General features: G+C 38.2%; 1 long non-coding RNA gene across 17 annotated transcripts in view; it reads right to left on the reverse strand.

The window, feature by feature from the left end:
• The window catches only part of LOC144246137 (uncharacterized), a 207,838-nt gene that overhangs the window by 78,903 nt on the left and 102,422 nt on the right, over window positions 1-26,513 (reverse strand). For 12 of the 17 annotated variants that reach the window (XR_014955237.1, XR_014955230.1, XR_014955241.1 and 9 more), the window contains one exon: window positions 1-26,513. This exon is cut by the window's right edge. The exons of the other annotated variants lie outside the window; for them this stretch is intronic. This is a non-coding gene — a long non-coding RNA (uncharacterized LOC144246137). 17 annotated transcript variants of the gene reach the window in all.

Genomic DNA, 26,513 nt, shown 5'->3' on the forward strand with positions numbered 1-26,513 from the left:
CAGTTCTTACTGTGAAGCTAACTGAGCTGGCCAGAAGACAAGAATTCCTCACGAAAAACACTGAGGTTTTGGCGTTTGCCATTCAGATGAAAAAGAAGGGTTTTCAAAATATTCCACCACAGGGAGAAGAATGTCTGTGAATTACTCCAGAGCAGCACTGAAAGCACTTGTACAGTGGTGATTCAAGTCTGCTCTCCTCAATTTATGTAGCTGACATTTCAAAGAAAGAGGGGAAAACATCCAACTCTTCCCTTTGGATTCAGCTGTTCCTCCAAAAGAATTAAAATAGGAGGCTGAATGTTTCCTTCTCTTTTAATGAGAGGTCATTCTCCACGCATTCCTAAGATAAACTATGGGAAACATCCAGCCGGGTGATTTCCAACTGAATCAAGAAGAATGAAAGATGATGAGAAAAGTTTTTGTATCTAGTGTACGGAGCATAACATCAGCTAAAGGCTGCACAAACTGCCAAGTGACTCAATACCAGACAGAGAATCATTTAGGTTGGAAAAGAGCTCTCAGACCACTGAGTCCAACTGTTAACCCTGCACTGCCAAGTCCAGCACTAAGCCATGTCCCCAAGTGCCACATATTAAGGCACAAGTGGCCACTGAATACAAACATGCCATATACAGATGCCAGGGAAGCTGAGGCAGGAGCAGGACACCCAAATGCCATGATGTCACCAAGTTAGCAGCTAACACTGTGCTGGCACCCTCTGTAGCTTGGTATTTAGCTTGTGCTGCTGGGTAGGGGCTGAAACCAATCATGTTCTGGTTAATCTGCCTTGAGTAACTATAGCTGGTGGTCCAGAAGAAAATGACTCTGAAATTAATCTGCAGCATCTCATAATAGAAGTTTCTGTTATCCAGCAAGGAGTGTCCCAGGGCTAGCCCTGCCCAGTGCTCTGAGAGACTCTCAGGAATGTGCAGGAGGAGAAGAATCTTTCCATTTAAATACCTTCCAAATATTTTTATGCTTTACATCCTCCTCCTTTCCTTTTCCCAGCCACTCTGTTCTCACATCAATTGAGACTCTCCAGTGAAACTTGCTTAGTTGCCTGGATATTTTTATGGATAAGATATTTTCTTGTTTCATTCCATCTTTGGAGAGATCTGCAGTAAAAATGAGTTTGCTTTTTTTCACTATACACCTAAGTGGCTAATTTTTGCATGCTGTTTAAGTCCACAACATAGAATAATATATGTGGCTTTATAAGGTTACGTAAAAGTTATAAATGCACTGTGTAAGTATTTGACTTGTTCATAGTCAATGAGAACTGTTTGTACACGTAAGGCAAGCAAGATTTATCCTGTAATGGGTAATCCTTTCTTCATTTAATAAATAATCCTTTATTTACTTTTCCTCAGTTCTCAAAGTCAGTCTTCAGAACCTACAAAAACCAGCCCATGACCTCATTACCTTCTCCCCTCATGGTGCTGGAAGCCTAGGGATGACTGAACTTATGTTAACATGCTTGCAAGTAACCATTCAGCCTTTTTTCCCCTCTCCTTTGAAGCCGCCTTTCCTACGAAGGCCATTCTAAGAACTGCCATGATGTTCCATAACACAAAAAACCTCACTGGAGAGGATTGGAGGGGGAAAAAATTAATTTCAGAACCAAGCATGAATTCTAGGATTAATTGCCAGGACTACCACTTGGTGTTTGTGTTTCACACAGTCTTTGGTTTAGTGCGACTTAAAGTCTCTCTGATTTCAAAGTTTGAAACCTCCCTGCTGCATGTCAGCACCATTTCCTAATCAGCTCCTTCAGCTTTGAGAAGTCTGCTGTAAAGTGAAAGAAATTCTGCCTGAACTAAAAGATTTCCTATCCAGATGAAAGCCTCTAAAACAAAGCAACAGCACTTTGCAATATGTCATCATAAATATTGGCATGATTTATTTCAAAGCGCTTACTAAAATTAGGCTTCTAATCCCATGTTGAAGCATTTAAATCAATGTCAACCTTTTCCAAAATGGCAAGTATTCAACCAGTATCCCCTGAAATATATGGTGGTTTTGGTGACCAGCACTTTTGGATGTCAGGCTATTAATTTATGCAGCTATCTTTCAGCAACCAATTTTGCTTGACCCATATTTCAAAGATGTCTTATAAAAGCTGGAGAAGGAAGAATTTTAAATCCTGGCAACACTACAGCAGTTACTATCAATGAGGCCTTGATTTAATAATAATGTTGTTGTGCAACAGATCATAAGACAATGTTGTTTAAAATGGGACAAAGTAACTCATAAGGTCCCTTCTCTTTTTGGTAAACTATGTACAGTGCTGCCTGTATTCCAGTTCCTGTAGCATGCTTCCTACCATCTGTTTTCCATTTTTCTTTAATTTCCATTCATGCCCTTTGGCCTATTCCCTGTGTTCAGAAGAAAACAGTAATTAAAATTGACATTATCTCTTTTGCCTTTTCCAGACCACATAAATTGAAGACATTTAATTTTTTTTTATGTTCCTATAAGTTGTCTTGTATCTTTTACTACAAGATCAATCTTAGTGTTATTTTTTGAGGCTCTTAAGAGCTGTCAAGTAGTGACCAGCTACAGACTCTTGTTGACCACAGTAATGAAGAGGTTTGATTTTCACTGCATCTGATGTCTATCATTTCATTGGCACAGGTTTCTGTGAGTATCCTTGTCTTTGCTAGGCTGCAAAAATTATCTATAAGAATACAGAGCAATATAAGACCTGCACTGTGTTTACAGCAAGCTCCTCACATTGTCAATGCCTACATGAGGTGAAATTCAGTATGTGCATAATTTTTGTCCCACAGACTCAGAACAACTCTTTGTTTTCCCTCACACCTACAGAAGAAAATAGAATATCATTGCTCAGTATAAATGGTACATAAAAAAAAGCTGTTGACCTTTTAAACTGTTGTACACTGAAAAGTACAATCGTCTTTAGTTATCCTGGAGCTGCTCTTACCAAAATCAAGCCATATTTCATAGCAATGCCATCAGAGCCCTAAAATACAGCCTTTCTTTGACACTAGAGTTGTGTTATGACCAAAGTCTTGTGTTCTGTGGCCGCCTTTTTGGGAGTCGTATATTTGAAATTTGACATTTATATATAAATCACCTCTAGGGAAAGGGAAATTGAGCTTTTAAAATCATATATATGAACTCCTAAATTATTTCCTCAGTAAATACTGTCTTTCAATAGCTCCACATAATGCACAGACACAAGACACAGCATGCATGACGTGTTTGCTATAAACCAAAGAGTTAACTGAAAACACCTGGAAGATGATACCAGCCTTAATAAAAATAAATAGAAATTTAGAATTCAGATGTTAGTGCCGCAAATAAATATGAAAGATTTGCCTCTTAATTCAAGCATTTCTGTGTGCCACAAAATACTTAAGAACCCATAAAGCACCACATGAAAAAATAAAATTAAAAAAGACATGGTGACATAAAAAGGAGGTACAAAATTATATAAAAATAATATTAAAGAGAAAGCGCTGTGCTATATAACACTCCTGTCATTAATGGAAGCATCCTTAGAGAATTATACACACAATATATGCATGAATTTGCATCTTCTTATTGATTTGGTATGTTTGCTTTGTATTTTACATACGTTACCACAGTACATGGTAATGGACTCGGTGCCTTCCTCAGTCTCACTTTCCTTTAGCAAAATAAACTTCGGGTTTGTTTGATGCTTATGAAAAAACCTGCAAAACAAATAAAACCAACAAACCCCACAAAACAGGTTGAACAAATCAAGCTGTAATGCCATTTGTTTAATCCTCTGCACTGATTTCAGACAGCTGGATTGAAAATTTAGTGCATTTTAAAACACAGAGATTTGCTGTACTTCAGTTCAGCACAGTGTAACTGTTGTTGGCGGGAACAAGAGGCAGCTTGGTGGAAAACATAAGGATAAAAAGCAGCACTGGGCTTGGGACTGGAGTCTTCACATGTCTGACAGAAATACTGACTTCAGTGGAACAGCTACAACACTCAAAGCACCACACACCAGTGAGTTCTGTGCCAAATATATAATTACCAAAACCACTGTAATAACATATTCTAAAAGAAGTAAATTTAAAAAAAAAATTAATATAAACCTACTATGTCCAGTTTCCCAGTTAGAGGTAAGGATATTATTTTGCAGTCTTCTATGTTACAGGTGGTCCTAAAGTCACTTGATACTCATTAGTTGCTATTTCTGAAACATCTGTCAATAGGTTTTCTAATCTTTACTTAGGAAAAAGCTTCATGTGTATTTTGAAAGGTTTTTTTTTTTCTAGTTTTTTGATAGTGAACTGCAAAACAAAATTAATCTTCAGTGTAGAGCATGAGGAGCTTTTTAGCTTGCTAAAAAGAGGGTTTGTCATTGGCTTTTCTTTGGTCCATTTCACAAAATCCTTTTCAGAAGCCTAAAGAGAAATATTTAGCTACTGGAACCAAGTTCCTTATTTCCATGTTCATCTTGTTGCCCAAAATAATATCCTCAGCATACTTAATCTTTCCTCACACTTACTCAAGGATACGGCGAACAACACTGATATTTCCACTCTGATTAAAGGAGAGAGTGAATTCCCTTCAAACATGAATTAGTGCTACACAGAATGAGGATGCATTTAACTTCCTAGAAATGCAGCTTATTTCTGCAATATTCATTGCATCCAGATCAATAAATCATTCAAATCCTGTGGGACTTCAACTTCCCAAGGTGCAGAGGGTCAAGCTACAGTGGAACTAGCTAATATCAGTTTCACACAGATGTGCAATTAGAACATCTGTTTGTGTCTTCTTTGCCTATTAAGGTGTTTGTTCTGTTAATTGTAGGCAAAACATAAGTAGCCATTGTGGTTTTGTTCTGACATGGGGAACTTTGCATCCTACATTCAACTTAAACAAGCTGTCATCACAGATCTTAGCCACTGCTGTATTTTTCATAGGGTGTGTCAAACTTGGTAAAACTTTCGGCCCAGAGATGCTCATTGCCCTGAAAATACTTTGCTACAAAGAAAAGTGGATACATGTCTGCTCCCTGAATCACATTGTGGTTTTTTTTGTTTTGTTTTTTGGTTTTTTGTTTGTTTTGTTGGGTTTTTTTTCTTTGGTTGGGTTTTTTTTGTGGGTTTAAATGTGCTGAATTCCTGTTCTCTAGCAATAAAGGGAAAGTTGATGGGATTTTATATGAGAGTTGATTTCATATGAGTGAAGCCAAACTGCATAATTTGATCTGTCTCAGCCACCAGCCTCACAAACACCTACATCTGTGCTCAGCTCTGAGTTTGGGAGCACTTTGCACATTCTCATCAGAACGTTTGCACCCTGCCAGCATTTGTATCACACAAAGTGGAAGGCTCTGTAGATGAAACACCACCATTCATGGTGGTAGGAGCCTGGCAAGTGCAGCCAAGGCCTCTGAATCTATTCATGCAGCACAAATATTTGCAGCACGGGAGGTATTACGAGGCAGAAGAAGCAACACAACTGGAACACCAGACCCTGAGTCCAGAGTCTTCTCCAAACTGCTGTTTACTCATGACAGGATCTTGGCATGCTCTTTAAATTGCCTTTGTCTCCATTCCCCTGTCCATCTCTGCAAAACCAGTTAAGACCCAGAGATGAGAACCAGTTTTTCTAAGTGCTAAGCTCATTATTATTGCTCCTTTGGGGGCAAAACTCCCTTACTAAAGAGGATTAGGATGCCAATTGTCACTTATTAGAGCTAACAACACACAAACTTGACCAATTCATGTGCCTTTCCTACCTCTGTTGTTGACAAATAACAGCAGCCTCTTAAAAGGATGCACAGCCCAACTCTTTGAATTGAAAAGCAGAACTTCCACGGCTTTCTTGCAGTAATGCTGACCTCAGGTGCCCAAGGCAACAACCAATCCTTCATCCTGTGGTATCACTACCCACTTGGGAAGGTACCAGACTGACAGAATCTTTGTTTGCCAAGAGCAGACCTATAAATTATCTTCTCCCTCACCTGCCCTCTTAAAAGTATAAGCATTATTTTTCAACCAATTATTTCTCAAACGCATAATCATTAGAAATGTCAGTAAAATAATAACTCGAGGGTGCTTCCTGTTAAATTTCTTAATAACCACATCCTCTGCTAATAAACACCTAGGCCTTTGGCCTCAAGTTTATTTAGCCCAGGATATGGGTATTATTACCTCATTAAGAGGAAACACCCTCAAGATATTATTTAAGTACCTCCAGAAGGAAAAACAGCTGAATGAAAAGGATGTATAGGCCAGCTGTTTAAAATTCACTGGGTAAGGCAATTTTCCATGTAAGTCACCAAAAATTGGGTTTACAGTGGATAAAGAGATACTTATTTCTAACATGATAGCATGCAGTTACCTGTGTGCTTGCAGGAAGAAGCTGAAGGTATAGGAAAGTTAAGGAAAGGCCCTGATTTAAATTTCCTGGGCACTGAGCATTTAGCAATACAACAATAATTATTGGCTTTGATATATTCCATTCCTGCTGTTATGTTGGAAAATGTTGGTGACACTTAGCTTGACTTTTCCACTTCAGAAAAGGAAACTTTTAAATTAAATGTGGTGAAACTGTTTCTATAGCACCATTTCATCAGCTCATGTACTTAAATCTCAGCGTGTGGGCAAATTTTCATAGACTCCACAGCTGTGGTATTAAGCATTATCATATCCTTTTGACTAGAAACCAACTGAAAATAAATCCTTAGCTTTGTTTACAGGAACAATTTATATCTTTAAATAGTGTAGGATGTCTTCATATATGTTTTTTTCATAACAGAAGAGTGTGTTTATCTATATGTACATCATTTTTTTTATTTTAATGATGAAACAACAATGCTGTTTGGCAACTATATGAATAATTAGTCTACATGTTGGATATGTTCATCAAGAACAAAATATTCTAATTATTTTTCATATCATGGCACTATTCCAATGAAAGCAGAGAGGGCACAGAGGCTCCCACTTCACTTGGCTGAGACCTCAAAAAAGATGGGAGGGACTGGTGACTGTGCCTGCCCAGTTTAAGGAGGGATTAAGGACTGATGGCTGTCCTGGCACACAAAAAAATATCAAGAATAATCAAAAATTATCAAAATCAAAGTAGCCATTAGAAGGAGGAGAACAATGGGGATTCCAATACATGGAAAGGAGCTGGGAAACCCTGAAGCTCTGAGCTTTTTCTGACCTTACCCATCAGTGTTTATGGCACTAGGGCCCTAATTTTCACAGGCTACATTCCCATCTTCCTCAGTGCTCTTCTCCATTAAGTTTGGTGACTCCATTATCCATGCATAGAATATGACCTCAGGCAAAGAGTATTCAGAGAAACCCACTTTAAACCCCACGTCCTGCAATAATGCAAGTGGTGAGCAGAGTAAAAATGTCATTTTTGAAGAGTACAAAAGTGTGGTGTGGAGAATGTCTGTATCCATCTAAACAAAATCTTTTTTATAGTACCTCCCTCTCCAGCACCTGCCTTCATTTCTCCCCTAACTCCCCTCAAAAGGAGATTTCTGTGAATAAAACTGTTTTATTTCAATCTGTATATATAGCACCACAAAGTCAGGCAACACAAGGGAAGCCCAAATAATCCTCTTTGTTGACTGGCAACCTTCGATCAGAGGATGTTGTAGGCTACCTTTAATGGAATTACTCCACAGAAACATCACATACATATTTTATAAATGCTCACGTACAAAGAAAAAAACAGCAAACAGGCATCATCTGGAAAGAAAATGTTGGAAAAGTAGCAAGAAATCATTAAAAGTAGAAGAAGGAAAACTCACCTGAATCACTGAAACTTTGAACTCAGGAATTCATAAGACCGATCTGAGTGAGCCCAGAAAACAAGTCTGACCACAGAATCATATGGGTTGGAAGGGACCTTAAAGCTCATCTCATTCCACGCCCTGCCAAGGACAGAGACACCTTCCACTGTCCCAGGTTGCCCTACTTCCAGAGATGGGATGCCCATGACTTCCCTGGGCAACCTGTATCAGTGTCTCACCACCCTCAATGTGAAAGAATTTCTTCCTAACATCTAATATCAACCTACTCTTTTCACTTTGAAGTCTTGTCCTGTCACTACATGCTCTTGTAATCGAGATGCTGTCAGCCACTTCTCTCTCTTTGGAATTTTTTATTGTTTCCTGCCTTTGAGTCAAACAATAAGTGTCTTTCTCATTTTATTCTGTTATTTCACTATAAAATTGGCAAAACACAGAAAGAGCCACATCTTGGTTCTCCCTCTGTACCTTTATCATTGGTCACTGGACTCTGGGTCCTCAAACAGTGGAATAAGGCATGAGCCAGCACAAGAAGTGTTAGTGGAATCAAACCCTGAAATTAGGCTTTTAGATAATGAGCTGATGTTCTCTGTCTCAAAAAAAAAAAACCTAGCAAAACAGAAAAACAACTCCTCCCTTCTGTCTCCCTTCATGCCCATTTTGAGAATGTGTACAATAAACAATTTCAGCTTTTCTAGCAATGTCAGAACGTTGACCTCCCAGCAAAGCAGTGGTTATGGACCTAAAACATGTCCAGGAGCCAGGTCAAGCTGCTGAGTTTCCTACCTGAGCTTTTCCTTGCCTGAGCAGCACCCACCTTTGGCAGCCTCCCAGCCAGCATACCAGAGCCCTGAAGGAATGGCATGTTTGTAAACTAAACAGGAAAGAGGAATAAGCCAGACACTTACATCACCTGACAGATGTCTTTCTCAAGCATGCAAGTTCATTTAAGGATTTTCCATGGCATGTGTTGACTCAAATAAATAAATAAAAAAGTAAATAAAGGAAGGGCTGGGGGAAGAAAGGAAAAGAGAAAAGGATGACAGAAAGGGAGAGAATGGGTGTCATGCTCAACATGTTTTGCACCCTGTAAAAAGGAATTAAGTGACTCTGGCTCCCTGCCCCCCTTCTCCCTTTATGTCTGGAAGTGAGTCCTTCTGAAACACTATCGCTACTGGCAGCACAGCAACACATAATAACATGGTAGCGACACATAAAACTGTCAGTCTTCAATGGAAATGGATGGTTAGGCTGAGGGGGTAAACAGACTAAATCAATTTGAACATGCATGTTAAGGACTGTGAAAGGGCAGAGTTTAGTGCTGCTAAGCTGGAAAACATTTGTCTCTGTCTCGTTGTATTTCCCTGCCATTCAGCGGCATCCACCCACAGGCCTCTCGCTTGGCTCCAGTCAGACTCCACGGCTGATTAATGGCAGCTGGAGGTGTCCAGTAATTTCCTCACCTAATAATAAACTACAACCCAAAACAGGGGTTCCCCTCAGGCCCACATTTAACACAGCTCTACTTACTACCAGGAGAAAGCCAATTATCCCACGTCTGCTCTCATCTTTGAGACAGTGCACGTTTAAGTGGCTTTGAGAGGTGACGCGGCTGGCTTCAGGCACATCATCTTTGTCCGTGGCAGGGGAAACGAAGCTCAGAGAGAATCCGCATCACTCTCACACAGGGATCATTGAGGAGGGAAGGAAAAAGTGGGGAGGGAATGTCATTTTTGCAAAGGGAAAATAGTCTCTCCTCCAATAAATCTTAACACCAACATGACCTTAAAAACAGAGGGACTTTCTTTGTCTTATCCTAATCCCAGGGTCACCAACACACACAATTATTATTTCAGTGGCTGAGGCTTAAGCAATCAGTCTGGCTCACCACTTCCTACCCAAAGGTGCCCAATAAAACATTTTATATGAAGACACATCCTCAACAAGAACTTTTCCAGATTTTGTTAGCAATTAAAGCAAAGCCTTGTTACTGAAAGAGTTGCATGGGTTTGTGTACTCAGCATTAAGGCTACAAAGACAGTATTGTCAGTGTGGGATATCAGATTAATTACATGTATCAATTCACCCTAACATTAGTAACTTACTGGTTTAATAATCAATCATTTATACAACACGAGGGAAATTATTTTTAATGTTATTTAGGTGGGTAACCTCTCAACTTTTGTACAGTTATCTGAGTGAATAAGGGATAAAGATTAAGCTGTAGGTAATTGATAGTAGTATTGAGAGCATGAAATACTTTATCAATCTTTAACTGACAGCAAATTAATATATAAATAAGCATACAAAACACAGGATTATTCCTTGTGCACCTGGCCTCTACACTCCAGTACTATGAATATAAAAAATACTGGGATAACATTCAGTTTTAACTCTCCTGCAACAAGAAGATGGGAAAGCTGAGTATCCCAGCTGCTTAGTGAATGCACAATTGCAATCAATGCAGATGCCAATATTTTTGCAGTAGTACTTCCCCAATATATAGGAACAGGATACACTGGGTGCCAAAAAGGAAGTAAATCATGTCCCATACTGTTTGACAGGTTCTATTAATATCTGCAATTCGTGATGTCTCTCAAATTTTGAGAAGCAAAAAATGCATATGCCTATGTGCCTCTCCACGGAAACAAATCTGATTAACATGTGGACACTGAAGGTAGACTGACAGACACACACAGACCATGGCTGATAGTGTCTGGTCACACAGGCAACTGCTGGCACTAGGGGATTAAAAGGTAATATAATGATTTCTTCAAAAGTCTTGAGACAGCTTGGGAGGAAACTGATTTTCCAGACATCTATGCAAATGGATTTTCCATTCTCTACAAAGGTTTTTTCCTATCCCTCCCCTATATTCCATCCCTGAGGCAGATATCATCAAAAAGAAATTTAAAACAGTTCTGGACATTGTTTTTATGCTATTCCTTCTACAAAGAGATAATGTAATTTCTGCCACAGATGTCACTACCTATAACTTTGCACTAAACTAGAAACTGAATTAAGAAAAACACTAAACAAGAAAAAAATGTAGATGTTAAAGAAAATGCAGTTAGGCATTGGTGTTTTTTTAATCATGTTAAAGCCATTCCACTGGAGGTGCAAGATCAACTTCAAGAAAAGCTTTTCAAAGTGGGAGAGGAGAAATTATGCTTAGATTTGTTTTAGAAACAAGCAACCACGACTCACATCATGCAGTTAAGTGGCCGCCTAATACAAATTGCAATAGCCCCATTTTAAGCTCCAGAAGGACTCACATCTAATTAGCAAATGAGCTGTATAATTAGTATTAGCCATATGATAACTTGGCTTAATGAACACTCTAACATTGCCAACGATATACAATTCTGGTGACTTGTTATGAGCACTTAGAATATTATGTTTTATATTAGAGAGCAATAAATATCGTTCTCTGTATATTCATTATGAGTTTGACGTGTTTCTGTGTCACCTTTGCAATGGTGACACATTGCCTCAGTTCTGCTCTCAGGACTCTCAGACTGGTTTCCCACCTGAGTTTCACAAGGGACCTTTTCACATACGTCAGATCACATTCTGATCATTTAACTGGAAAATTTTTTTGGAAATGTGGAATTTCTTCTTCCTAACAATTGTTAGAAACTATTACCACGGACTTGCGTTGTTTTTTCGGTATGCACTATCCTAAGAAATGGCAGGCTTGTGGTGTGTTTTGGGGTCAGTAGTAGTCAGGCAGTTAAAAAGACAAAAACTGATAGATAAAATGATTTTTCTAAAGAGTTTCTGTCCATTCAACTCTCTGTGAGGCAAAAAAGCACAAATAAGGCAGAACTGTAGAATTGTTCTTCACAGTGGCTATTTATCTGAGATATTATCACTGACACTTCCTGCAACTTTTTTTTTTTAAGGGGAAAAAAGCAAAAAAGAATCCCAACTTTTCCCCACAAAGCTTCCAGTTATTTTCTTTACTACCAGTAGTATTTATATGACTAAAATATTCCCAAATGCAAAACTGTAGTAAAAGTTCTGGCCTGTTAATCTTATGTACATTGAGACAGCTCTGTAAGAGCTGAACAACTGCACATAAAATTCAAGCCTGATTTACTTTCCTTTCCAACTTCACCATTTCCTGGATTTCCAAAATATCATGTTCTTATGAAATTGCTTAATTAAGTCAGATCACAGCTGCCATGTCCACCATAGAAAACAAGAATCCAGCTACCACCACCCCCACCTATTTTGGAGAACAAGAACATGCAGTTATTTCTTCTAATCAGACAACATCACTGATCAGTGCATACGTGGGCAAGTACAACCATATCTGTAGCTGATTTGACAGGCTATGTAAGCCCTCCCTATAAACAAGAAACAGTTCATGGGAAAAGTAGCATCATCCATTACACCAATTGCTGTTTTGGGAAAAAAAAAAAAAACCTTCCAGACACAAAAACACTTGAGACCTTGTGAGGGCTTTTCCCCCCCCAAAAAAAATCTATCCAAACTAATAAAACCTGCTACTCCCTTCTAATCTTTCCCCGCCAATAGCCTTTAAACACCATAGCTGTAACAACACTTTTCTATACATCTTCTGTCTCCCTCCTCTCTATGAAATGAAATATAAGCTTCAGGTCTGCAAAAAATGGTTGTAAAGCTACTCCTGCACCCATATTCAAATCCCTTCTGAAACATCTCTTTTGCCACGAGGACTGCTAAAAACAAAGATTGCTGATGTGCTGTGACAGCTGCTCTGCCTCTCCCTGTATTTCAACTGTTGGCTAAAAAAAGCCTGAAGAAATTGTTTTTTCACTATTCTTTTTTCTGGTTTCACATCTGGTCCAACAGGCCTCTGGTTCATGACCTAGGTTCCTAAGCTAAATAATCAAACAAATAAATTATATTAATAAAGGTCGTCTGTGTGTGAGCTGTGGAGTCCCTGCATGGACTATGTCTTAAATGATTTGAATCTTTTTTAAGGACAAAACTGTTTATAAATTAAAGACCTCTGAATCCCGGATGCTTCCAAAAGGAGGAACAAATTTTAAAAGGCTACAACAAAAAAATAAAATTTATTTCCTTTAGGGAGTTTGTATGAACCTCACTTGCAGTGCAGTCTTTTCTCCTTCAGGTTGCCCATACAGACTATTTAAGAAAATTGTCTTCACCTACAGCAGAAAAGCACATGCATGGCTCTTGAGAACTTTCCCCACAAAAGAGTCTCTTACTTCAAACTTGATCTAAGGTCAACCAGAATTTTTGATCAACTTTAATAAGCACAGGGTTCCTGGATAATTTTAATGGAATTACGGAGGAAGTGAACTTCAGTTTTAAATAATGTTTTCTCCTCACTCAGGAGAGCCGAGAGGTGACAAAACCTTGGCATCGAGTTGAATCTGTCCCATAGAGGGACGCAGGCTTACAATTGTTCGTTTTGTGCAGTGAGGCTCCAGTTTACACGCCAGCTTTTGAACCCAGGGACCTCTCAAAGGGCTGAGCTCTCTAATGACCTCCCCGACTCCTTCAAACGCATCTCCTGAGGCCACCACACCGCTCCCTCTGTGCCAAGATCCCGTGCTCCCAGAGCACAGCGAGAGCCAACAAAGTCCAGAAGAAAAAGGAAAGCTGCTCTCCTGTCAGAGCCTCGGCTTATCTCAGCAGCTCCCTATTTTTAACTCAATTGCAAACGATATCTGTGATCAAAGAGCCAGAACCCCTGGAGGAGCTTAGGCGAACAGCGTGGTGGCCGCAATTCTTCCTGACGATTTGTAAGCAGGAAAGGACTTTTGACATGAAAGACAGTTTAAACAGCACAAGAATAGCAATAAACCAGCTGTAAAACGCTTAACATTGCCCTTGAACTAATGCAAATTGTTCCAAACTATTTTCTTTTTCTTTCTTCTTTCTTTTCTTTTTTTTTTTTTTCTTTTTTTTTTCTTTTTTTTTTTTTTCCTTTTTTTCCTTTTTGCAGTCTCCGGGTGCCCCGCTGGGACATTTACACAGTCACATGCTCACCGTACAAAAGCCTATATAAGTGGAGAAATACAGTGTACTAATGTGTTTAGAATAAGGGAACCAAACAAGGGCCACAATTCAGATCTGCTGCCTTCCTCTCTTTTGTTTGAGAAAGTGTTCATTAATGACAAGCTTGTTTTGGATACTGACTGAGCGTCCAGACAGAAATGTTGAAGGGTTTTTTATTGGCTTAAAATACTCAATTAAGCTATTGAAGAGATAGTTTAAAAAGTAAGTAAAAGCCTGAATGTTCTGAAAGCAAATTAGCTGGGTCACTGAATATTTTAGATGTTTAGAAAATGGCAGTATTTACTGTGTGAGCTTCAGCAATATTAAAGAAGAGTTTACAGAAGTGATGTTTCAAGGGCATGCTCTCTCCTACAGAAATTACACTACAAGAGACTTACAGAGCCCTTTAATGTCATCTTTAAAAGCATTATTTTCTTTTTTTTTTTTTTACCACATGGGTGTAATGTAGATGCTAAATTTCAAGCAGTGACACCTATATTTATCACCAGCAATTAGTTATGATCATTTAATAAGTTCCAATATAGAATAAAATAAAATTATATTGTAGTAATGAGAGATAGGAAAGATCAATGAGATCATCAGTTGCATTTCCAACATTTTTGAGTACAGGGATATCTCTGCAATGCAGATTCTATCAGCTTTTAGAGGAAGACACCAATTTTCTGCTACATCTGTTCACTTATTTCTACTGCTTTCTGACAATGCTTGTTCCCTTAAAATAACACTTTCTTTTTCTCCCCTCAAAAACATTTCATTTCTCCCCACTGTTTCACAGATTATTGTACAAAAACCTTATCAAGAATTAAGTATATTGATCAAATGTGGTATATTTCAAAAAGCTCTAAGGTATGCATTTAACTCAGGTGGAAGGAAGTAGAATATAACTAAAAGTTTAAAAGTTACATCCTAATCAGCAGCCCTGACTGCGGGGGAGATGGGGGGCAAAGGCTATGCTGCCACATGAAGAAGACACATTAGAAATAAAATCATTAAAAACAGATAAATATTTTCTGTAGTTTTATCTGCAGTTAAAAGGACTTCAAATAGAAGAACTTAAATTTAAATTCAAGACAGTTTACCAATCCACCACTGTATTCATAACTTTATACTGTATTTTAAGTCATAGAACAACTGGGCTCAGAAAAATCCACAGTTAGAGACAATTTTACACCCTCTGTATGCCAGTCTTCAATTTCCCCCATTTTCATTATTTATCAAATTATAACAGCGTAGTGACAAGCTCATTAATCATTTAGTCAGGTGAGGAGCAGGAAGAGAATGCTGTGCATGCATGGCCAGGAATATATGAGGTTTCTGAGCAGCTTAGGAAGTGCCCTCAGGAATCCATATCCCAGGACATCCAGGCATATTTCTTCATCCTCTGGTGATTTCTCTGTCTGAGGATGACAGGATATGCACTCCTGCTAAATCTGAACAGCATGGGAACCTCTTCAGCTCTTATTTCTGGTGATGCTGTAGCCATTCACTGACCGTACCAAGCACATGGGGCTCAGAATTGTTTAAACTAACATTGTTTGAGGTCCTGTGTGCAACCACAAAGCAAAGCATCTAAAATGTTTTCGGCTCCCAAATATGATGTCAATGAAATATAGTTGGCAAATATTTTCTGTTCAGGCGTTAGCGTTTCTTGAATTCAAGTGACCTCATATTCAGTAAAAATACGCTATTGTTCTATTTTATGTAAATTTTCAATTACTTAAGAAAATCTGCAAGCATTTTACTGGCTTTTGTTTTCTTATTTTGCTTTCCATCATTTTTATTTCACGAATACATGATGAAGTAACTATTAAATCTGCAAAGTTTTACAGCACCTCAACCAACAATCAGGGGAAAAAAGCTGCCTGGCTTTGTCTCCGTTTTTCTTAAGACTAATTTCTGCAAGTGTTAGAGGTTAATAACACTTATTTCATCCATTGCTTGAATCTAATAAAAGCAGTGGGGCATAACATTCTGTAAAATCAGGCAATAGAGGAAATAACACTAATGTTAACCTCTAACATAAATGTAGTGGTAATTGCCCTGGTCTCCTTTTAAAATGAATGCCTTTTGTAGTCTCCCAAGTGGCACTGAAAATAAATTCCAATGTTCTAGGCAGCCACCAGTTTTCCAGATGGAGAACACTCTGTGTTGTCCATCCCTTGTTGTGCCATACTCCACAAAGCTGTCACACAAAGGATTAACACATTATTACAGACACAGGAAAAGCAATTCCTGCTAGCTGCTTTAAATGTACATCTTTAATGCACAGAGACAGCTTTCTACCAAAAAAAAAAAAAAAAAAGAAAAAAAAAAAAAAAGCATTTTGCCTATTCATCTTCTGCCCAAAATTTAAGGAGAATACATCAGAAGGCAAATGAGGTATTTTTTGTTAATTCAGAATGGCATAATCATTCCGTTTTATCCTGATACTATTTTGGTTTTAAATAAACTGTTTTTAAAATTATCTTTTTATAGTTTTCAGGATAAACCTGTGTCTGTATAAATACTGAGGTTTTTATAAATACTGTCATTATCTCATGTTTATTTATAAATGCTGTCACCTCAAAGTCTCCACTGACCTGAAGAGGACAGCTCCAGACTGTGTGTGCTGATACTTCATGTCAAAACTAGAATTTTACAAATATCCACAGAATTATTCTCAGCAGTAATTTTAATTTCCAGTTGTCTTCAAGCAGGGTAGGAAAGAACGTGACACTCACAGGTCACAGCCATTACTTAGTAGCTTCTCACCTACAAATATCCTCAGCTAATCCTGAGAATTATATTCCATTCTGTTGTATAAACACAATCTTTTAGAGCCACTTGATATCCCCCTCCTGGCTTCTAACTTACTCTCCATAAGAGCACAGAACTCCCACATCTCAATCCAATAGGAATATCCTGGAGGCAAAAAGTCTCACATAACACCTCTTGGGAACTGGGTAGAGCCCAAAAAGATGTCATTCCAACTCTTTGTACACTTCTTTGGTTTATTGTCCTTTTTTACAACTGGAGTTTCCTGAACATTCAAGAGATAATATTTGGTTGCAGTGGTGCTGCTGTAGCCTTCTGAGCCTCACCTGCAGCTCTGAAGAAATCTTCTCTTATCCCTCCCTTGGGCTCTGAATGATTAAATAATTCTCCAATTCTGTTAAATTCAAAAGTATCCACATACTGAATTTTTCCAGAACAGTTATAGTACCATACTTCACTTTCTTCAAAATCCTTCTTACCAGCTGTCAGGACCATCAGACAGTCAAGAGTTCTGAATCTCTATTTACTTGGTGGATATAACCTAATGACTGATGAGGATGGATCAGGGATATTCTTACCAGGAACTGGTATCTTGTCACTAGGGGCATGAATTAGGAGAAAAAGTGGAGTGCAGGATGGTAGTGATTCTAAACGAGTTCTGAAGAATTAAAGAAAATTAAAGAAAAAATATAATAATGAGAGAAAACAAAAATAGCAGGTAACTTCTGCAAAAAGGCTAAAATTTGAAATGAAAAATGAGAACAAAAGAGATCCTGAGTTGCATACCCAACTTCTCTGAGTGGCTTTGGAGAGACAGCATAAAGTCAATATGGAGAAACATGTCTATCCATCCATTCCTCCATGGGCTACCTGATATGGAAGGAGACTAAGACTGTTTGCTGTGCTGCCACGCCAATTCTCTTCAGACGCATTACATTCACTAAATTCTTTTCTAATAAGGCAAGACAGCAGAGTTCTTTTCTCTTGACATTTATGAAGCCTGCAAAGTGGAAACAATCAGTACTTTGTCAACACCTGACATTTAGCCTGACCTTTTTTTCATAATTGTATTAGAAGGCTAAACTAGACCCCAGAACATTTGGAAACCAGCTGGATTTATAAACAGTAAAATATACTTCAGTCTACCATGCTCAACTAAGCCAGTTCATAGTGGATTCCTCAAAATTTAGCTGTGATTTTCACAAAAGAGCAGCATTATAAGGTAGTTTTTTAAGAAAATTGACACCAAGGTCTGTGCATAAAATAGAAGTACAAATGTGACATTTCTATCACCACAGACTTACTTTTCTATCTGAAACACAATTTTCTAAAACTTTCTATAAAAAATCCTCAAGACGTTTTGAAGATGGCAACTCTCTCCCACATAAGACACAGATAAACTGCACTAGAGGGAAAAAATAATTTGGAGTGACTGATTTTGTGATATTGATCTATGTATTTTACTTATTTCATTACTTCATCGTATTTGGAGGTCTTCTGCAAGACAGATTCAAGTGGAAATGTGACATCCAATAGCTACATTATCTACAGGGAGTGATTAAATCTGTCTGCAGAGGAGCAGCTACTCTCATCTTCATTGTTTTCATGATAACAGGACATGTTTGGGCACACAGCAGGTATCATCCCTCTCTACCTCACTGACTTTTCACTGTCTTCCAGAAGCAAAACTGTAGCCTGATGAACTCAGTCCTTGACATCATTCCCATTTAATTTGTCTGTGGAACCATGGCTTTCCAGAGATTTCTTGTTAATCTGGGAGGTTCTCCTCCACCCTTTGTAAAGGCATAGCCTGGAAGGAAAGAGGGAAGGAAGAGAAAGGTACTGGAATCTTGGAGTTCTCCACAAAGTGTAGGAAGAGCTATGCCCCAGAGAAGCAGTTGAACAAAATAATCATTCTGATGCAAGAAAAACAGTGTTATTGTAGTGGAGCAGCTATGAAAGAAGGTATTCTGCTGTACCTGCTGTGAACAAGGCCCCTGCTTTAATTATGTCTGAAGCTTGGTGGCAAATATCCAATCCCCAAGTGAAGGGGAAAAAGGAAGCAGTATTTTTTTTTCCATTCATTTAGTTGGCTGATTATTCTGAGTCTTTGACTCTTTGACCTTTTGTTCTTTATGAATGTGCCCCACATATACCTATAGGGTCAGCTTAGACTGATGGAGAGCAGCTAAATCTGGCTTTGTACAGTGCTTTAAACACTCTCCACAATGCCCAGCAGCTGCCTCCTGCCCTCACTTTACTTCAGTGCTGAGAGACCTCACTCCTAGGAACTGGTAAGAGCTGGGAACTGGTGGGCATGTTACAAAAGCAAAGGTTGTTCTTCACCACAAAACATCTCCAGCATTGCCAGCTGCTGGGAGACCTCCTGCTTACAGGACAGCAGTGCTGGCTTGTGACTGATCCAGACATGAACATTGCCAAAAAATTTACTTTTATAGTAAACTCAGAGGGCTCAGACAGATAACAGTGCGACATTGCTGCTGTGCACGTACAGCACTGACTTGTGCCTCTAAGGAAGCCTACTGTCCAAAAGGAGCCTACAGCCAGCTTTTGGGGCAGAGATCTCATAAATGACTTCAGGAAGGATGACAGAAAATAAAAGGAAAAGTCACAGCAAGAAGCCTCAGAATATATTATTTTAAAAGCCTAATTGCACTGAAAGATTTTGGTCCTAAATATCAACTGCACATTATGTTTGATATACTGTGCAAAAACTCTCCTAATTGAAGGTGGAAGGAGACACAGGCAAAAAGATGGAAATATATTAATGCAGGAAAGCACAGGCCATTTTTGTTCGTGATGTTTGCCTTTTTCTTTCTGTTGGATAGGCAGGAAGCCAGGGTAATGAAGTTTCTAGACCAGCATCTGACTTGGATGATTAAAATTAGGCCATGCAAAGAACCTGCAAAGTCTTCCCTTGAAGTTGTAATATGTGTGATTTTTTGGTAGGAGTTCCAATCATTATTATCTGTGTTCATGAAAGAAAGTTGCACGATTCCAAATGCCTAAGCAGCAGAAGTGCCAAGCATAAGCATTTCAGAAGGATTGTTTTCCAGACCTCTCTGTGAACCACTGCATTTTCTAAGATCCTCAATCTAAAATCAGAAAGATCTTTGTGTTTCTACTATTATTGGAACACAAATCATGAACACTCTGTTTATTTCTCTTTCTATTTGTGCTCCTTTCATTTGTGTTTTCCCTTCTGCCTGTTACAATCTCCAAGTATTTCAGCCTCCTTTAAGTCCATAATATTCAGTGGTCTGAATATTCCACTCACCAGTGTATTCCAAACCAAGCTGAACAGCTGCAGCAACCCCAGTGCTGCTGATCTGGTGTGATTTAGCTTTACAATGGAATTAAGCACCTAGTCCTTACTCTGATAAGAACGCCACAGACAAATAAATACTTTAGTACCCTAGGTTATGCACCAATATGCTCCCAAAAGCAACTGTTTGGTGGGAGGGACTCATTACTTTACAAGTTTGTGACCCACAGATACAGTAATTGACACCAAAATAGGAGCCATGTGACCAAGTTTCTCAGTCTCTCAGATAAAAAAGTTAGACTGTTCAAAGATTCCCAAGGAAGCTAAGATCAAAGCCCACAAACAATCCCACAGCTTGTTGGTGACACGACCAGTCCCTGTTGGGTAAAGGGGAAAAGAAGGGAATGCTCAGTTTGATTCATAAGTGTGATGAACAACAGCTTTATAATTCACCACGAAGGGCAGATCCCTAAGAGGCACCAAAACTTTTCTCCACAGTAAATGCAGGACCACATACTGGTTAAAAAAAAAAAAAAAAAAAAAAAAAAAAAAAAACAAAGCTGGAAAAGCCCTGAAAAATGGTACTTGGTGTGGAGATGATGATTTAAATTAAAACAAATGGAAAGGATAAATGTGATTCTGGATAGTGCTGTATGGAAAAACACTGGAATCACCAGGCAAGTAATAGTGACCCAGGCTCTGCTGTGCACTCTGTCCAGACAAGGCCACAGCTATGAACAGTCTAGTCAGAAAGGGGATCTGAATCATTCTCTGCTTCAGCTTTAAATAAGGATGACATTTAGTACTGAACAATTCAGGAAAAGAATCTTCATTTAAAACAGTTTATAATTTAAAAATGGGTTACTTGAAATTAAATTGTTGGCATTCAGTCTGTGGAAAAATGTCTCAGTGCTGGGTTTTCTTCTCTCCTGTAAATCTATCTTTGTCTTTCCTGCAGAAAAACCATGTAATTAAAGATGTCACTCATTCAGGAAGGTGGCACAGATCTATCACCAGATTCCCTCCTCAGAGGCCACTGCATATTGCCTCCTCTTCCAAACTGCTGTGGGGTTTCCTGGTGCCTGCTCTGTGGGCAGATGTTCCCAGAGAATTACTGCATTTGTTTAAACAAACTGCAATATATGTATATGTGTATATATATATATACTATAGATGTATATAAAAAAAAATCTGTTAGAGCAAGTAATGATGACTAAAAAAAAAAAAAGCCACAAGTTTTTCTACATCTGTTTTTGTTACACATGGTAACCAGGGAGATGAAAATATCCACAGTCCTTGGTTCTGCTACTCATAACAAAGTGCTTCTGCTTTATACACTGAATGGTTCCATTTGATTTTTTTAAGAGACTGAAAATAAACACAATCTCTATGCATAGTTTCCTCTGTTTTCAGGAACTATGACCTTTGACTCCTGTAAATCTATTTAAAGCTAATGTCTAAAGATCTGTTGTTCCAAGGATGTACAAAATATACCTAAAATTTATATAACAATAAATCTTTTCCTGGGCTTTCCTTTGTCAATTTTATTTCATTAACCAAAGGCAGTAACCAAAATGAGCTGTACATCCTCTGGAAGCTATCTAATGGGTTATTTATTTTTATTACAAACAATCATTTGTTTGTATCTCATATTAACGTTGAAGGCAGGTGAAGACATAAGGATTTACTGTCACCCACAGATGTGCAGTAGCACTACAAACAAGAGATCCTATTATAAAAACTCATTAATGCCATGATAGGCATTCATCTCTGAAAACAATCCCACTAAAATAAGCCAGATACAAAATGTGGGCTACTGCACAAAACACTCCTGAAAACAATATTTTCTGCCTTTTGAAAGTCATGGAAAATGTTACAATAATACCATTTTAAGACTGCTATTGAAAATATCTTGATCCTCTTATTTCATGCTTAAACCACTATCCCCACTTCCACCAGCCCCAGATTAACAGTGACTTTTTAAAAATAAATGCATTTTCTTCTCAGCAAGTACGTCACCACTCCAATGGTCTGAATAAGTTAAAATTAGTGAAAATCTTGTTTAGAGTGACCCACTTGGTTTTCCAGACATATTGCTTCAAACCATCTCCTTTCCCAGAGGAAAAAACTAAGCTAAAGTGATTGGAAAGAAAAACTAGAAAGCAAAAAGTAAATGAATCAAACTACTTGGGAATATGTTTATCATTTGAGAAAAGACCACAAACCATATCTAAAGAAAGACAGTAACTTCATTAAACAGCCAGCTGGGTCAAAATTAAGATAACAAACAAAAAGAAAGATTGCAATACACAACTCCAGGAAAAATATCAGACTGTGATCCATAAAAATCCGTACTGGATGAAGTTTATGGTCATGGAAGGTGCTAATTGGTATCAGCTAGCTATAAACATTTTAACAACAACTGGCCAAGGTAAAAGGCACAGATTCCTAGATGAGCTGCTGAATACATATCCAGCCTGATAAGGTGGATCTTTAATACATATTTTAATAATGAGGAAATTCAAGAAGACTAGAAAACTGTTAATAAATTGCCAGTGCCCAATATAATCAAGGGCAAAGTGGATGACACAGGTAATTGCAGGCTGGTCAGTGACATCTATTTTTAGTAAAATACTGAAACACCAAAGGGGGATTGAGTTGATAAAAAACTCAGAAATAGTAAGATAGTTACTGCCAGTCAGCATGTTTTTATGGAGAGGAGATCTTATCACACATATATCCAATCAACCTTGTGAGATCATACATTTCACTAATGGAAGCAACTGCACTGATGAAATAATCTGAGACCTCTATAAGACATGCACTTCTGGTTTGTTTACCACTATCCAGTATCAGTGAGATTTATATCAATGGAGTAAGATCAACCTTAAAATGAGGAATAATCACTGAATGGAAGTTCACTAGCAGGGGCCCTGACAAATTGGCATTAACTCCAATGCAATTCAGCATTTTCATGGGTGATCTGAGATTATTAATTTCCAATGACTGCACTCTGGAGCTTGCACAGACACACATAGATATCATTATAGACCAATATAGTTAGAGACTGGGCTTTAAAAAGCAGCAATAGGAAGGGATTTATGTGTTAGAATATGTAGGTAATTTAAATGGAGTATCACCTCCATCTTTAATTTCTCTTAAGAAACCTAAAATACATAAAGAGAGGAGTATTGAGCAGAAATGTGTTTTAACCTCTAGACTGAAGCTGATTAAACCTCTGAGGAACATTTGATCTATGAACAGATGTTCACTTTCTAAGAAGAAGATTGGAAAACTGAAATACCCAAGGCAAAAGAAGCTATAAAAATTAGAGCTTTTAAAAATCCTTATTATGAGATGAGATACATTGAATATCTCTTTTTGTTCCTTTTAAGTGAGAAAACTGGAAAAGGAGATGGCGTGCAAATACCTTCATGAAGTGAAAATACAGACACTAAACAATATTTAAATTTAGCAAAGAACTAGATTTCAAGATCCAACAGCTATGTAATGTTTAGATTCAACTTTCTCTTCACTCACTTTTTAATTTTTTTTTAATTAAAAAAAGGGCCTTTAAATAGACATTGATTGTCTCTGTGTCTGGCCTCTTTTCTTCCAAAAGATCCCTTTTTAAGGCAGTTCCTGTGTCCTCTTCTATAAAAGGAATTTTTTAGTTTGGCAAACGGCTGTGGTAGTTCTCACCACAGACCACACCACTTCCCAGAGGACCTGCAGGACACACTGTGGAACAGGTTAGTACCACAGGAATAGCCAAATACCACCTTCACAAGAGGGCTAGCTGCACGTAAGATCATGTCTTCAATGACTAAATAAGGATAAAAGAGCTCTGAATTTAAAAAAAAAAAATCTTAAGATCATTCCAGTACCATCTCACAGTTCATTTACAAGGATATTTCCAGCCTTTTCTTCTTACCACCATGAAGGTATTTTCCCTATCATTGTCAGGTGACAGATGTTTTTTAAACTTTCAGGAAGGCAGCATTCCTGCCTTATGGGCCTGTCTTTTTCAGGTGATATGGACAAACTGGAATAATAAAAAAAAAGTTTATTTTAAAATGCAAATGAAATAGAAACCTCAAAAGATTCCAGTATAAACATATAAAGCAAGAGTCTTACAAACTAACTTGGGCAGCCTGCTCTCTTCAGCAGAGACAGCATTAAAAAAAATGTTGATAATATGAGAAGCAGATGGATTTGGGAATCCTGGAGGAGCAGATGGGGAGGACTGGGAACAGGAAGTCTGCTGTGGGAGGACAGCTAAGAGGGCAAGCTGTTCTTGCACACAAGGCTGTAGAAGTGGTGGCAAGCTGCTCACACCTGATACAGCACCAGGTGAGGAGCCTGCAGGGACACATGAAAGAGGGAGGGAACGTGATTGAGCTGATGAGGAAGGAAAGACTTCAGCAGATGCATTTCATATTCACTAGGAAGGGTTCTGCTTATTTTGGGAATGCTAAAGCAGTGAATGTCCCAACAGCCAGGGTCACATAAAAGTAGACCCTGCAGTTCCATGTGGATTTAAAAAAAAAAAAAAAATCAGTTGGCTCACATGAGCAGTATTGCTCATTGTTAAGTTTGGGAACAGATGTTTAATTGATGAAAATCAGAGTAGCTGTATGAATTTCAGTGGAGATATGGCAGCTTATGATTACTGGCAGCTTTAGGCCTGTTTGTCATTAACTAACAACTTACCATCAACAAATAGCACACTTTGTATATTTACAGCACTAAAGATTTTTAGATTGAAAAAGCTATTTCCCTGTCAAAATGAGCTAAATTAGCTGATATTTACTGCCTTTCTCAGTTCTGTTGCTGCCACTGACACCGATTTTCACTGGCTTTAGTTTGATAAATATTTGATGTTTTATCAAGTATTATGTCATTCTCAGTATATGGTTCACAAAGTTGTCCTTAAGTTTCTATGGCATGCATTAGTCAATTGGAGATTGACATATGAGTTTGATTTAGGCTAAAAAATATGAACCAGAGCAGAGGATGAAGAATTCAATTTATAACCACCAAAATTGCAAGGAAAATACGACTGAGAACAATATTGGCATTCCTCAAAATAGCAGATATATGTGTGGTTGTGGTTAGGAATGGGAGGGCAAAGGGGATGATTTTCCAAAGGAATGGAATAGAAATTTTACAGTGGTTTGTCTGGCCCTTCTATTCATAGAGTCTGTTAACTCCCTAAATAAAGTCAGATAATTTGCATTTTAAATAATGGGTTTTGCCTAAGACTCTTAACTCGTTTATTAAACAAATGAGTAAATAATTAAGTACAAAGGACAACTAAAGGATAAAAATTCATATTAGCAAAATATCTCCAAACTGTAAGGCTACACCATATGATCCTCTGGGAGGCATTGCAAAAGCATTTCAAAATCTGCCCGTTTTCTCTTTTCCTTAATCTTTGATTCTTTCTTCTAGTTTCTGCACTAACAGGGTGAACTGTACATTAAATAAAGCTTTTCAGAAGAAAAGCCTTCCCTAAACATTCCTAACTGAAATTTCTCCCAAACTGGCCTTGCTCAAGGCTTGATTCATACACACAAAAGTGCAGACAACACAAGAGAATAAATTGCCACTTGTGTTCAGCAGTAATTTCTAAAAACACGAGAACAGGGGTAAGGAGACAGCTGCCTAATAAATGGGCTTAATTCTGTTTCTCTCTTTACCTGGGACAGCCTTGTTCTTTCCTCATATTTCCTCTACTTTCCCTCACTGACAACATCTCACTCTATATCTCTACATTGTACAAACATTCTATTGAGAAAACAAGCTGAAAAAAATGTAGAGATTGGCGTTCGCCTTCCTTTTCCTCACCCTTGCCTGTGTAACAGAAACCATGAAAATTTTTCCTCCCTTTTCCTGGTATTTTTATTCCACCTTCTTTTCTAAATTTCTTATCCAGCTGGGGCTTTTTCCCCGTCACTGTTAAGCTATAACCCCAGTGTGAAACCCACAGCATCTTCTTAAACCTGGCAAGAACCAGCAGTTCATTTATGGATGATTTCTCCCATTAGATCACCTCATGAGACTTCCTGACATTGAATTTCACTCCAGAACCCCCATCGAGCTCTCTGGAGGCCAAAGGCTGAGCCACAGCCCTTAAATCAGGGAGACATCAACACACCAGCACTTCCTGAGGCTCCTGGAGTGGCAGAGAATTGATTAGATGTGCCCAGGTTATCCTCTCAGGCAGTGTTTCTGGGGAAGCCATTCTTTCTCTACTTGTACTGATAAAAGTCTTTCTCAAAGGTCTTCAGCTTGTGAGGAAGAGATGCTGAACAAATATAGAGGGACCAGACTGGCAATGAGAATCCAAGCTGTATTTTCCTCTACTGGAATTGCTCTCTTATTCTCATCTCTCTGATAAATCACCTGACTTTGTCTCTGCTCCACTTCTGAGCAAGCTGAGCAACAGGAGATAAGAAACTTAACATTTTAAAATTTCATACTGTTGTCATTTTTATTTAGGTTTAAAACTAAAGCATATTAATGCATTCACTCCCAAAATCTTATTATGGGTAACTATCCAAATACATGTGGCTACACAGTCAAACAGAAAGGCTAAGAAGGTTTTTTTAAAAATAGAGTTCATTTTGAAAGAGAAACAATCTGTTCGTT

Source organism: Lonchura striata, chromosome 4 (assembly GCF_050655825.1).
Source record: "Lonchura striata isolate lonStrDom1 chromosome 4, ASM5065582v1, whole genome shotgun sequence".
NCBI lineage: Eukaryota > Metazoa > Chordata > Aves > Passeriformes > Estrildidae > Lonchura > Lonchura striata.